Source organism: Mirounga leonina, unplaced genomic scaffold (assembly GCF_011800145.1).
Source record: "Mirounga leonina isolate KUSES-001 unplaced genomic scaffold, KU_Mleo_1.0 Mir_93, whole genome shotgun sequence".
NCBI lineage: Eukaryota > Metazoa > Chordata > Mammalia > Carnivora > Phocidae > Mirounga > Mirounga leonina.
Genome location: NW_023270854.1, coordinates 48,590,862 through 48,603,210, shown reverse-complemented (window position 1 = coordinate 48,603,210; position 12,349 = coordinate 48,590,862). Strand labels below are relative to the sequence as shown.

Here is a 12,349-nt window from a genome sequence, read left to right as displayed (position 1 = left end):
ACTCACCTTATGCCTACGTAAGGATAGGCTATCCACTGCCATACAAGTCTTGTACATGATTTTCTACACGATGAAAACTTAAGCAATGGTGATGATGATGTTGACAGAAAACCATGTCAGGCAGTTCTTGCCATTCAGTTATTAGATTTTCACACGAAGACACTCACACACACAACAGATAAGTTTATTAACTGTATGGCATGATGATTATTTACTATTCATTAAATGGAAGTGGATCATCATAAATGTCTTCATCCCTGTTGTTTTCACTCTTCATACTGAGTAGGCTGAAGAGGAGGAAGAGAGGAAGATGGTCTTGGTGTCTCAGGGACAGCAGAAGAGGTGAAGGCGAAAAGGGAGGCAGGAGAGGCAAGCCAATTTGGTGTACTTTATGGAAATACACTGTAATTTCTGTTCTGACATTTTTGCTTTTTCATCTCTTTAAAAATGTTTCTACACAGTACCAATCCTTCCTCTAGCATTTGCTTTAGTTTCAGTGCCCATATAATAGAAGGGTCCATGTCCTAGAAGAAGTCAAAAGCAGTCTTGAATAATTAGAATCCTTCTGCCAGACAGTCTAATGTCAATCTGTTTTCTGGCACTGCTTCATCCACATCTTCTTCTTCAACGTCTGGCATTGGTTCAGATGTGTTTATCCACATCAAGTCATCTTCTATTAATTCCTTTTGTGTGGCATCTATCAGCTCTTGAGTTTCTCCAAGATCTGTACCTTAAAACCCTTCACACCCCCCACCTTTTTTGCCATATCCACAATCTCTTTCATAATTTCCTTGATTGGTCTGTTGTAAATTGTGAAGTCATACACAACTTCTAGACACATTTTTCTCCTGCAGGAATTTACTGTTTTGGGCTTGGTGGTTTTCATGGCTTGTTCTATAAACAATGATGGCATCCTTGATGATGCAATCCTTCCAGGCTTTCATGATGTTCTATCAGGGTTCTTTTCCATAGTGTTGAAAATCCTTTCTAGAGAGTACCATGTGTGGATGAGCCTTAAAGGTCCTTAAGACCTCCTGATCTAGAGGCTAAATTAGAGATTTTGTGTTTAGGGGCAAGTAGACCACTTTGATGCCTTTGGTGTTGAACTCATCAGGTTCTGGATGCCCAGGGACATTGTCTAAGATCAAAAGAACTTTAAAAGGCAGTGCCTTACCGGCAAGGTACTTCCTGACTTAAGGGACAAAGTATTGATGGAACCAATCCCGAAAAAAGATTCTCGTCGTTCAGTCCTTTTTGTTGTACAACCAAAAGTCTGGAGTGCCTGCTGGCTCAGTCAGTAGAGTATGTGACTGATCTCAGGGTCATGAGTTTGAGCCCCACCTTGGATGTAGAGATTTAAAAAAAATAGTCGGGCAGCTGGTGTTTATCTTTTCCCTTCAAGGTTTGGAGATTAGCAGCTTTATACATAAGGACAGTCCTGGTCACAAACCCAATTGCATTTGCACAAAAGAGAAGAATTAGCCTATCCCTTCCTACCTTAAATCCTAAGGCTCATTTCTCTTCCATATTAATAAATGTCCTTTATTGTATGTTTTTTTCCAGGATGGGGCACTTTTTGTCTGCAGTAAAAAAACCTGTTCAGGCAGATATTCTTTCTCCTCAATGATTTTCTTAATGCCATCCGGGAACTCATCTGCTGCCTCTTGGTCAGCAGAAGCTGTTTCTCCTGTTTTCTTGACATTTTAAAAATCAAACCTTTTTCTAAAATTATCAAACCATTCTTTGCTGGCACTAAATTCTCCAGCTTTACCCTTCACCTTCCTTTTGCTTTAAGTTGTCCTATAATGACTTTGCCTTTCCTCAAATCATATTAGAGTCTATAGGTATGCCTTTCCTATAGCAACCCTGCACCCACATAAAAGCTGCATTTTCAATACAAGATAAAAAGGTATTTCAAAAAGTACAAGGTTTTGACGCCTTCTGGCATAACTGCAGCAATACCTTCAAGAATTTCCTTTCCTTTTCCTACGATGGTCCTTACGCTGGATTCATTTATCTTGAACTGGCAGGCAACTGTAGCTGCAGGCCTCAATCTATGGTACTTAACAAACAATTCAACTTTTTCTTATAATGTCATGACTTTCCCCTGCTTCTTGGGGGCACTTCCAGCATTACTAGTGGCACTTGAAACAGGTCCCATGGTGTTATTCAAGGTTTACAGTACTGCAAATACGCAAAAACTGCAGAGATCACTTTTTACTGTGATACGCAATTTACTGCAGAGACAAATTGCTCACACAGAGATGATTAGATCACACCACCGTGTTTTAAGCAGACTCAAACACCTAAGCTGACCACAACAGCAACGTGAGATGGCTACAAAATTATTATAGTAGTACAGTATATACTACAGTTAAGTTCATGCAGTTATGATTTAATACTGCATCTTTGTTTAGATTTTTTACTGTAAATGATGCAATGTATGGTCTGTGTCTGCACACATTTTAATAAATTTTAACTTTTTATAATAGATCTGTGAATATTTTATGGTAGTAAGTAATAAACTACATATATTTTATGTATTCATGAAACACCTAACTTTTTAATTTTTTTCAGTATTTCTAAGCTACATGGTTTCTCCACAAGTTTTTTTCAAATTGCCACAAATCTCAAAAAAATTTTTTCAATGTATTTATTGAAAAAAATCCGCATAAGTGGACCCACACAATTCAAACCCATGTTGTTCAAGAGTCAACTGTAATCTACAGTAAGACAGCAGATGAGTCCTTCCCTAAGGTCAGAGAGGAGGGAGAGACAGACTTTTGGAAGCGATGGAGATGTTCTGTGTCTTGACTGTAGTGGTGGTTTCAAGAGTGTGTATATCTGTCAAAATCCACCAAATTGTACAGTTTAAGAGAGTGGAGTTTACTGTACATAAATTATACTTTAATAAAGCTGTCAAAAAATATAGTGCTGTAAGTAACTGAAATGGACCTGCACCTGCAACCAAGAAGCATTGTTAAACCAAAAACAGCAAGGTGCAGAAGAGGGTAAAAACAGCAATTTTTTAGGAAAAAAGTGGGAGAAAGGAAATGCACAGAAACATATGCTTGCTTATGCACACATTAGGTATAGAAAGATACATAATAAATATAATAGTGAAGATTTCTGGGAAAGAGAACTACAAAACCAAGTGTCAGGAGTGTGAAAAAGCTTACTTTTCACTATATACCCATTCAAATGTTTTATTATATAGACATATAACCTAATCAAAATTAAAATATAAGTTATATTTCTCTGAAAATAAAAAGTTATATTTGGCACACTAATTCATCTTGGAAGGCACTATATTATAAAAGTATAAGCCACTTACCTTACTGAGACAAAAATCACATATCACTGTTTCTTTAAGTTGACTGATGATGCTTCCAATGAATGATGCTCCTAATAACTTCCTGTGTTTGGGAATTAATCTTAAAAAAAAAAAAAAAGAATCCTGTAACTAAAGTAAAACAATCTATTAAAACACATAAGAATATAAAATTACTATTGTCTACTAACTCATATTAAAACAGCTTAAGACTAAGCTAGACTAAGTAAACAACTGCCTAATAACAAGCATCACATATCTCATTTTTACACCATATAATAGATTAGGTTTTTCTTCAAATACAATCACCACCTCCAAACCTCCGCTGCATGGAAGGAGTATATTTTCCTTCCCAACTGGTGCTGAACTTGACCACATGCCTTCCTTTGGCCTCATGGTGGGCAGAGTATACTTCCCTGCCCCCATAACCTTAGCCATCTAACTTGGTTTGGCCAATGGTATATTAGGAGAAACGATGCAGAGGTTTGAAATGTCTTTGTGCAGCTGGGCTTGCCCTCTTGCACCTCTGCCATCACCATAAGAGCTTCACCAGGTAGATGAAGGCAGCCCTTCAGCCTAGACCCCAGAATAAACATAAAGAGTAGAACTGAGCCAAACCCCAAATGAGGTGACAAGCCGAACCCACAGTGAGAAATAAAGCCCACCCACACCCACAGCTGCCCACCAAGCCTAACCTAAATCACCTAACCCACAGCTGCTCTGCAGATGTGTGATCAATTAACTGCTGTTTTAAGGCACTGAGCTCTAGGGCAGTTTCTTATACAGCAATAGCTAATACATACTGTGATTAATTTTTACTTTCTGAGAAGCTCTAAACTTACCCAAGATTAAGCCCCAGAAACAGAACAAAAAAAGAAAGAAAACTCATTTATATTCCTTTATTACTTGAGCACTAAAAATTATAATTTTTAAAATGATGAATATTCTTCTTTTACAGCTATTCCTCCCAATTTCTAAGTATTTTAATACATTTGGGACCTACCTTATAAAAGAGATAAACTGATACACAACTCTACAGTATTTGTCAATCACCTGTTCAAGGTGTGCTAAGGACCACTTCAATTCTAGTTTGCCCCCTCACGCAACCATCACTAATCTAGCATTACACAACTTAATAAACCCCCTTTCTTCATAACCCTTAAATAATATCTTGCAAATAAGAACTGAAATGCACCCTCTCATCTGTTAACAAATTGACAAGGCCCCTCCCACACAACCCAGAGCTAGATTAATATAATCCTAATGAAAACAGTATCAGGGTCAAAAAAACACAATAATTAAGCTTTACATAAAATGACCACTTCAGAAAACCTAAAATAACATTTATATTTGGGCACCTGGATGGCTCAGTCAGTTAAGCATCTGCCTTTAGCTCAGGTCATGATCCCGGAGTCCTGGGATGATTCCTGCGTCAGGCTCCCTGCTCAGTGGGGAGCCTGCTTATCCCTCTCCTTCTGCCCCTCCCCATGCTTGTACTCTCACTCTCTCTCTCTCTCTGACAAATAAATAAATATAGAAAAAAATAACATTTATATTTTACTACAAAAGAAATCTTACAAGGCACATTAGAAAATACTGAGAATTTAACAATAATCCAATTTCCCACGGTGCTTTATAATAAAATGTACTCAAATTTTAATCATTAAAATATTTGGATTATAAAAAAAATTTAAGATTTTATTTATTTATTTGAGAGAGACAGCACATAAGCGGGGGCGGGGGGGGGCTGTAGACAGAGGGAGAGGGAGAAGCTGACTTCCCCACTGAGCAGGAAGCCAGACATGGGGCTTGATCCCAGGACCCTAAGATCATGACCTGAGCCAAAGGCAGATGTTTAACTGACTGAGCCATCCAGGCACCCCATGATTATAAAAAAAATTTTTAAACAGAAAGGAAAAAAAAAAAGAAAAAATTTGGATTGTATTATCACCCAATATATTTTAATATTAGTCATTTTTTAAAAAAACATTTCATGATTAGGGCACCTGGGTGGCTCAGTTGAAGATCCAACTCTTGATTTCGGCTCAGGTCATAATCTCAAGGTTGTGGGATCGGGCTCCACGCTCAGCAGGGAAGTCTGCTTGAAATTCCTTGCCCCTCCCCTCTCTGAAATAAATTTTTAAAATATCCAAAAAAAATTTTATGATTGAGATATAATCCCTTACCATAAAATTCACCTCTTTATAGTATACAATTTAGTGGGTTTTAGTACATTCAGAGTTGTGTAACAATTGCCAGTATCTAATTCCAGAATATTTTCATGACCTCAAAAAAATCCCCCAAAAAACATGCTCATTAAAAGTCATTCCCCAGGGGCGCCTGGGTGGCTCAGTCGTTAAGCATCTGCCTTCAGCTCAGGTCATGATCCCAGGGTTCTGGGATCGAGTCCCACGTCGGGTTCCCTGCTCTGCAGGAAGCCTGCTTCTCCCTCTCCCACTCCCCCTGCTTATGTTCCTGTTCTTGCTCTCTCTCTCTCTGTCAAATAAATAAATAAAATCTTAAAAAAAAAAAGTCATTCCCCATTCCTCCTCCCTCCAGCCCTGGCAACTACAAATCTACCTTCTGTTTTTATGGATCTGACTATTCTAGATGTTGCATATAAATGGAATCATACAACATATGGTCTCTGTGACTGGCTTCTTTCATGTTTTCAAGGTTCAAATAACATAGCATTTATCAGTAATGCCCTATGATTTTTATGACTGAGTACTATTCCACTGTATAAACATGCCACATTTTGTGTAACTATTGATCAGTTCATGGATGTTTGACAGATTTTTTTTTTAAGATTTTATTTATTTAGGGGCACCTGGGTAGATAAATCTTTTTTTTTTTTTTAAAGATTTGTTTATTTATTTGACAGAGAGAGAGACACAGCAAGAGGGAACACAAGCAGGGGGAGTGGGAGAGGGAGAAGCAGGCTTCCCGCAGAGCAGGGAGCCCGATGCAGGGCTCGATCCCAGGACCCCGGGATCATGACCTGAGCTGAAGGCAGACGCTTAACGACTGAGCTACCCAGGCACCCCTGACAGATTGTTCCTACTTTGTGGCTATCACAAATAATGTTATGAACAATCCTAATGAGTTTTGTGTGAACACAGGTTTCCAGTCTTTTGGTTATACACAAAGAAGTATGACTGCTGGACCATATGATAGTTAACTTTAGAGGGACTGTTTTCCAAACCAGCTGTATCCTTTTACATTTCCACCAGCCATGTAGGAGGGTTCCAATTTCTCTACATCCTGGTCAGCATTTTTTACTATCTTTTTAAACTTTAGTCATCCTTTTGGGTGTAAAGTGGTATCTCACTGTACTTCTGATTTGTATTTTCCTAATGACTAATTAGGTGAGCATCTTTTCATGAGCTTAGTGGCCATTTGTATTTCTTCTCTGCAGAAATATATATTCATATCCTTTCCTCCTCCTTTAAATTGGGTCGTTTTTCTTTTTATTATTGAGTTGTAACAGTTCTTTATCTGGATAGTAGACTCTCAGCAGATGCATCGCTTCCAGATATTTTCTCCAATTCTGTTACTTGTTGCTTCATTTTCTTGATAGAGTCCTTTGATGCACAAGTCTTTATTTTTAGTTATGTCCAATTAATCTATTTTTCTTTGGTTGTTTGTGATTAGATGTCATATCTAAGAAACTACCACCTAATTCAAAACCATGAGGATTTACATCTGTTTTCTTCTAGGAGTTTTATAGTGTTAGCTTACATTTAGATCTCTGGTCAATCTTGAGTTCATTTTGTATACGGTACAAAGTAGGAGTAAAACCTTCATTCTTTTGCAGGTGAATATACAACTGTCAGAGCACCATTTGTTAAAGACCATTCTTTACCTACTGAATTGTCTTGGTAATATTGTCAAAAATCAACTGCTGGTTTAATTCCGGACTCTCTACACTGTTCCACTCATCTATATGATGTTATGCCAGTACCACAAAGTCTCTTAATTACTGTAGCCTTATAGTAAACTTTTTCTGAGATATAATTGATATATTGTATTAGTTTCAGGGATACAACACATTGATTACATACATAGTTACTAAAATCTTTTTTCTTGTGATGAAAATTAAGATCTACTCTCAGCAACTTCCAAATATAAAATATATTTTTTAAAGATTTTATATATTTATTTGAGAGAGCAGAGCGAGAGAGAGAGAGCACAAGCAGGGGTAGAGGGGCAGAAGAGGCAGCCGGCTCCCTGCCAAGCAGGGAGCCCAATGTGGAGCCTGATCCCAGGACCCCGGACCTGAGCCAAAGGCAGACACTTAACCAACTGAGCCACCCAGGCACCCCACGAAACAATATTATTAGTTATAGTCACCAAGCTGTACATTACATGCCCATGACTTATTTATTTTATAACTGAAAGTTTGAATTTTTTGGCCCCCTTCCCCTTCACCCATTTCACCTACCCCCCACCTATGGCAACCACCAATCTGTTCTCTGTATCTATGAGCTTAGTTTCTTATTTTTGTTTGTTTTTAGATTCTGCATATATAAGTGAGATCATACAGTATTTGTCTTACCTGACTTATTTCACTTAGCATAATGACCTTAAGGTCCATCCATGTTGTCACAAATGGCAAGATTTCATTTTTTATGGATGAGTAGTATTCCACTGTGCATATATTGTGTATATAGTCCATTGTATATATTTTTTTTCTTTATCCATTCATTTATCAATGGACATTTACGCTGTTTCCTTAACTATTGTAAATAATGCTGCAATGAACAGGGGGTGCATATATCTTTCTGAAATAGTATTTTGTTTTCTCCTGACAAATACCCAGGACCCTATGGTAGTTCTATTTTTTATTTTTTAAGGAAACTTCATATTGTTTTCCATGCTGGCTGTACCCATTCACATCTCCACTGACCGTGAACAAGGGTTTCCTTTTCTCCACATCCTTGCCAACATTTGTTATTTGTTGTCTTTTTGATAATAGTCATTCTAACAGGTGTAAGATGGTATTTCATTGTGGCTTTGATTTGCATTTTCCTGGTGATTAGTGATGTTGAGCATCTTTCCATATACCTACTGGCCATCTGTATGTCTTCTCTGAAAAAAATGTCTATTCAGATCTTCTGCCCATTTTTAATTGGATTGTTTATATATTTTGGATATCAACCACTTATCAAATAGATAATTTGCAAAATATTTTCTTCTATTCTATAGGTTACCTTCTCGTTTTGTGATAGTTTCCTTTGCCTTGCAGAAGCTGCTTTTAGTATGATGCAGTCCCACTTGTTATTTTTGCTTTTGCCGTTTTTTTTTTTTTTAAGATTTATTTATTTGAGACAGAGGGAGCACACGCGTGCACATGCATGGAGGAATAGAGGGAGTGTCCTGAGCAGACTCCACACCCAGCATGGAGCCCAACAGAGGGTTCGATTTCACGACCCCAAGACCATGGCCTGAGTTGAAACCAAGAATCAGACACTTAACTGACTGCGCCACCCAGGTGCCCCTGTTGCTTTTGCTTTTAATGTATATTCACAATATCATCACCAAGACCTGTATCAAGGAGCTTACCCCCTATGTTTTGTTCCAGGAGTTTATGGTCTCAAGTCTTACATTCAAGTCTTTAATCCATTCTGAGTAATTTTTTGTATAATTTAAGATAGTAGCCCAGTTTCATTATTTTGTATGTGGCTGTCCAGTTTTCCCATCAACATTTATTGGAGACTGTCATTTCCCCATAATATGCTCTTGGCTCCCTTTGTAGTTAAGTTCTGAAATAAGGAAGTGTGAATCTCACAACTTTGCCATTCTTTTTCAAGATTATTTTGGCTATATGATATTAATTTTAGGATCAGCTTGTGAACTTCTGCAAAAAAGTCAGCTAGGATTTTAATAGGTGTTGCACTGAATCTGCAGATAATTTGAGGAATACTGCCATCTTAGTAGTAAATCTTCCAATTCTTGAACATGGATAGCTTTTCATTTATGTCATCTTTAATTTTTTTAATGATGTTTTAGAATTTTCAGTGTACAAGGCTTGCACTTCATTTGTTAAATTTATTCCTAAGTACTATATTCTTTTTGATTCTATTATAAAAGGAATTGGTTTCTTAATATCCTTTTTAGATGGTTCATCACTAGTATACAGAAATACAACTAATTTTTGTACATTGATCTTATATCATATAACCTTGCTGAATTCACTTATTAGTACTAACAGGCTTTGGGGCCTTTTTTGTGGATTTCTTAGAATTTTCTACATATAAGATCATGTCATCTGCAAAACTGTTTTACTTATTCCCTTCCAATCTGGATGCCTTTATTTCTTTTTCTTACCTAAATTCCCTGGCTAGAACCTCCAGTACAATGGTGAATAAAAGTGGCAAGAGCAGGGACACCTGGGTGGCTCAGCTGGTTAAGCCTCTGCCTTCTGCACCATCCTGCTCAGTGGGGAGCCTGCTTCTTCCTCTCCTGCCTGCTGCTCCCCCTGCTTATGCTCTCTCTGATAAATAAATAAAAACTAAAAACTAAAAAAAAAGAAACCTTCAGTCTTTCACCATTAAGTATGATGTTAGAGATGGGCTTTTCATAGATGCCCTTCTATTCCTTTCTTGAGTGTTTTTATCATGAAAAGGTGTTGGATTTTGTCAAATGCTTTCTCTACATCTGCAGAGGTAATCATGTGTTTCTCCCCCCTTTATTCCATTAACATAGTATATTATTTTGACTTTCCTCAATCTTATAAAAAGCTTCTAACAAGAAAACCTATAGCTTACATTACAAGAGTAAAATATTGACTGCTTTCTCCCTAAGTTCAGAAAGAAGGCAAAGATGTCCTCTCTTCTATTCAATATTGTACTTGAGGTCCTAGCTAATACAATAAAGCAAGAAAGAGAAACAAGAAGCCCATAGACTAAAAAAAACAAGAAAGAAAAACCTGTTGACATGATTATTCAAGTGGAAAACACTAAGGATCTGTTTAAAAACCTACTAAATACATGAATCTAGCAAGGTCACAGAATAAAAGCCAATAAGTAATACCAATTACATTTCTATATTCTAGCAAAACAAAACTGGAAAAACAAAATTATTTTAAAAACACAAATTACAAGAACATCAAAAACATTAAATACTTAAATAAATTTAAAAGACAAAAAAAATACTTCTACACTGAAAACCATGAAACATTACTAAGAGAAATTAAGTAAGTCTTAAATGGAGAAATACAGCACATTTAGAAAATTCAATATTATCAAGATATCCAGTCTCCTCCGGGCGCCTGGGTGGCTCAGTCCTTAAGAGTCTGCCTTCGGCTCAGATCATGATCCTGGAGTCCTGGGATCGAGTCCCACATCGGGCTCCCTGCTCGGCGGGGAGCCTGCTTCTCCCTCTGACCCTCCCCCCTCTCGTGCTCTCTCATTCTCTCTCTCTCAAATAAAAATAAATAAATAAATAATAAAATAAATAAAATTTATGTGGAAATGGAAAGGATCCTATATACAACCATTTTGAAAGAAAATGACAAAGATGGAAGCTATAATAATTATAGAGCATAATATCTGAAGCAAGACAAATCAATGGAACAAAAAATCTATAGACACATTTAGACAGCAAAAGAACTGAACATACCCCTCACAAAAGATAATTTACAAATGGCCAATAAAGATCTGAGGAAGTGTTCAATATGAGTCATCAGGAAAATGCGTATCAAGGGGGTGCCTGGGTGGCTCAGTCGTTAAGGGTCTCCTTCCGCTCAGGTCATGATCCTAGGGTCCCGGGATCGAGCCCCGCATTGGGCTCCCTGCTCCGCGGGAAGTCTGCTTCTCCCTCTCCCACTCCCCCTGCTTGTGTTTCCTCTCTTGCTGTGTCTCTCTCTCTCTCTCTCTCTCTCTCTGTCAAATAAATAAATAAATAAATCTTTAAAAAAAAAAAAAATGCGTACCAAGGCACCTGGGTGGCTCAGTTATTAAGGGCCTGCTCCACGCATGATCCCAGAGTCCTTCCTGGGATTGAGCCTCGCGCGGGCTCCCTGCTCGGCGGGAAGCCTGCTTTTCCTTCTCCCACTCCCACTGCTTGTGTTCCCTCTCTCGCTGTGTCTCTCTGTCAAATAAATAGGTAAAATCTTTACAAAAAAAAATGCATATCAAAAACACAATGAGACACTACTACAAGCCCTCTAAAATGGCTAAAATTAAAAAGACTTGACAAAATCCAGTATTTGTGAACAGTGCAGAACTCTTAAGAATGCCGCTGGTAGGATGAAATGGAATAAACACTTCGGAAGTTTGGTACTTAATGAAGTTAAATTTTACCTACCCTCTGACTCAAATTCCAGTCCTAATTATTTACCCCCCAAAATAAAAACATTACCACAAAAAGACCTACACAAAAATGTTTCTATTAATTTTACATATAATAGCCAAAATATTGACTTCCTGCATCAATTATTAGGTATATAAAAATAAACTGTGGCATTTTCATGCAATGGAATACTCATGGGGGAAAAAAACATAAGCACGTTGCTTACACAACAACATGGAAGAAATTAAAAACCATTATCTTAAGGGAAAGAAGTCAAATAGAATAGTACACACTGCATAATCCCACATACATGAAGTTCTAGAACAGGCAAAACTCACCTATAATGACAGAAAACACAACAGTGATTACCCAAAGTGGAGTCAGGAACATAAATGAATAGGTTCCAAGGTACCTTCTAGGGATGATGGAAATGTCCTTTATCTTGATCGGAGTGGTAGCTTCACAAGTGTTTACATGCCCAAACTTACCAAACTTAACAATCAATCTGTGGATTATATTAAATGTAAAATATACTTCAAAAAAGCCATTTTGTAAAAATGCTTGCAGGGATGGAGATCTTTTTCTTAGAAATTAGGAATATTAAATATAATATGGCTTTGATTAGCTTTTATTTTTTTTAAACATTTTATTTATTTGACAGAGAGAGAGAAAGTGAGAGAGCACAAGCAGGGGGAGTGGCAGAGGAAGAGGGAGAAGCAGGCT

At 37.4% G+C, this 12,349-nt stretch overlaps 1 protein-coding gene across 6 annotated transcripts in view; it reads right to left on the bottom strand.

The window, feature by feature from the left end:
* ESCO1 (establishment of sister chromatid cohesion N-acetyltransferase 1) overlaps positions 1-12,349 on the bottom strand; it is an 80,799-nt gene that overhangs the window by 51,912 nt on the left and 16,538 nt on the right. For 3 of the 6 annotated variants that reach the window (XR_004677664.1, XR_004677663.1, XM_034996177.1), the window contains exon 1: positions 7-3,297. The gene's annotated coding sequence lies outside the window, so the exon portion shown is untranslated. Of the gene's footprint in view, positions 1-6; positions 3,298-3,334; positions 3,435-12,349 lie in introns of those variants that run through there. The other 3 variants (XM_034996178.1, XM_034996180.1, XM_034996181.1) reach the window with 3 other exon arrangements.